This window comes from Mustelus asterias, unplaced genomic scaffold (genome assembly GCF_964213995.1).
Source record: "Mustelus asterias unplaced genomic scaffold, sMusAst1.hap1.1 HAP1_SCAFFOLD_1089, whole genome shotgun sequence".
NCBI classification, from domain to species: Eukaryota; Metazoa; Chordata; class Chondrichthyes; order Carcharhiniformes; family Triakidae; genus Mustelus; species Mustelus asterias.
Window position 1 is genome coordinate 16,384 of NW_027591034.1, and position 2,965 is coordinate 19,348.

The window sequence follows — 2,965 nt, forward strand, 5'->3', positions numbered from 1 at the left end:
AGAGTTTCTCAATCTTTAACCTGTGGATACCCCTTAGGATCTTGAATCTCTCTCTCAAGTCTCACCTCAGCCTTCTTTCCTCCAAGGAAAACAGTCCCAACCTCTCCAATCTACCCTCGTAGCTACGGATCTTATTCCCTGGAATCATTCTTGTGAATCTCCTCTGCACTCTCTCCAATGTCTTCACATCCCTCCTCAAGTACGGTGCCCAGAACTGGGCGCAGTCTCCAGATGAGGCCTAACAAGTGTCTTCTACAAGTTCAATATGAACTCCTTACTCTTGTCCTCAATCCCCCCATTAATAAAAGCTGGGATACCATATACTTCATTTACTGCTCTCTCAAAGTGCCCTGCCACCTTCACTGACGTATGTACATATTAGAATCATGGAATCCCTCCAGTGCAGAAGGAGGCCATACAGCCCATCGAGCCTGCGCTGACAACATTCCCACCCAGGCCCTATCCCCGTGATGCAACGTATTTACCCTGCTAATACTGGCATGAATTGAGAAATGGTTAACGGACAGAAAACAGAGCTTAGGTACAAATGGGTCATTTTCAGGGTGGCAGGCTGTGACCAGCGGCTTAACACAAGGATCAGTACTCGGGAGCCCAGCTATTCACAATCCATATCATTGATTTGGACGTTTGGGATCAAATGTAATATTTCCGAGTTTGCAGATGACATGAAAGCAGGTGGAAGTGTGAGTTGTGAGGAGGATGTAGACTCTTCAAGGGGATGTGGGAGAGGCTGAATTAGTGGTGAAACCACACACGGAGTGTTGTGGACAGTTTTATCCTCTTACCGAAGGAAAGATATTCTTGTCCGAGAGGGACTTCAATGACATTTCACTGCATTAATTCCTGGGATGGAGGGATTGTCCTCTGAGGAAAGAAAATGGACTTTTACTTTCTGCACTTGAGAAGCATGAGAGGTGACCTCATTCAAACTTGGACAATTCTTCCAGGGCTCAGCAGGGTCGAGTCACAGAGGTTTACTGCATGGAAACACGCTTTGGCCCAACTTGTCCATGCCGCCCAGTTTTCACCATTAAGCTAATCACAATTGCCTGTGTTTCGCCCATATCCCTCTGTGCCAATCTTACCCATGTAACTGTCTAAATGCTTTTTAAAACATAAAATTGTACCCGCCACTACTACTGCCCCTGGCAGCTCATTCCAGACACTCACCACCTTCTGTGTGAAAAGAATTGCCCTCTGGACCCTTTCGTAGCTCTCCCCTCTCACCTTAAACCAATGCCCTCCAGTTTTAGACTCCCCTACCTTTGGGAGAAGATATTGACTATCTAGCTGTTCTATGCCCCTCATTATTTTATAGACCTCTATAAAATCTCCCCTCAGTCTTCTACGCTACAGGGAAAAAAGCCCCAGTCTGTACAACCTCTCCTTAAAACCCAAACCATCATGTCCCGGTAGCATCCTAGTAAATCTTTTTTGCACTCTTTCTAGTTTAATAATATCCATTCTAAAATAGGGTGACCAGAACTGTACACAGTATTCCAAGCGTGGCCTTAACAATGTCTTGTACAACTTTAACAAGACGTCCCAACTCCTGTATTCAATGTTCTGACCAATGAAACCAAGCATGCTGAATGCCTTCTTCACCACTCTGTCCACCTGTGACTCCACTGTCAAGAAGCTATGAACCTGTACCCCGAGATCTCTTTGTTCTATAACTCTCCCCAACCCCCAAACATTAGCTGAGTAGATACAGGAAGGATGTTTCCCCCGGCTGGGGGGGGGGGGGGGGTGGAGGTGTCTAGAACCATGGCATAGTCGCAGAGTAAGGGGGCAGGACATTTACGACTGAGATAAGAACATAAGAAATAGGAGCAGGAGTCGACCATGTAGCCCCTCGAGCCTGCCCCACCATTCAATAAGATCATGGCTGATCTGAAGTGGATCAGTTCCACTTACCCGCCTGATCCCCATAACCCCTAATTCCCTTACCGATCAGGAATCCATCCATCCGTGATTTAAACATATTCAACGAGGTAGCCTCCACCACTTCAGAGGGCAGAGAATTCCAGAGATTCACCACCCCCTGAGAGAAGATGTTCCTCCTCAACTCTGTCCTAAACAGACCCCCCTTTATTTTGAGGCTGTGCCCTCTAGTTCTAGTTTCCTTTCTAAGTGGAAAGAATCTCTCCATCTCTACCCTATCCAGCCCCTTCATTATCTTATAGGTCTCTATAAGATCCCCGCTCAGCCTTCTAAATTCCAACGAGTACAAACCCAATCTGCTCAGTCTCTCCTGATAATCAACACCCCTCATCTCTGGTATCAACCTGGTGAACCTTCTCTGCACTCCCTCCAAGGCTAATATATCCTTCCGCAAATAAGGGGACCAGTACTGCACACAGTATTCCAGCTGCGGCCTCACCAATGCCCTGTACAGATGCAGCAAGACATCTCTGCTTTTATATTCTATCCCCCTTGCGATATAGGCCAACATCCCATTTGCCTTCCTGATCACCTGTTGCACCTGCAGACTGGGTTTTTGCGTCTCATGCACAAGGACCCCCAGGTCCCTTTGCACAGCAGCATGTTGTAATTTTTTTCCATTTAGATAATAATCCAATTTGCTATTATTTTCTCCAAAGTGAATAAACTCGCATTTGTCAACGTTATACTCCATCTGCCAGATCCTCGCCCACTCACTCAGCCTGTCCAAATCTCTCTGCAGACCTTCTACGCCCTCCGCACGATTCACTTTTCCACTTATCTTTGTGTCATCTGCAAACTTTGTTACCCTACACTCAGTCCCCTCCTCCAGATTGTCTATATAAATGGCAAATAGTTGAGGCCCCAGTACCGATCCCTGCGGCACGCCACTAGTTACCATCCGCCAACCAGAAAAGCACCCATTTATTCCGACTCTCTGCTTCCTGTGAGGAGGAATTTCTTCCCTCAGAGTCATAGAGTGGTACAGTGAAGAAAAGGC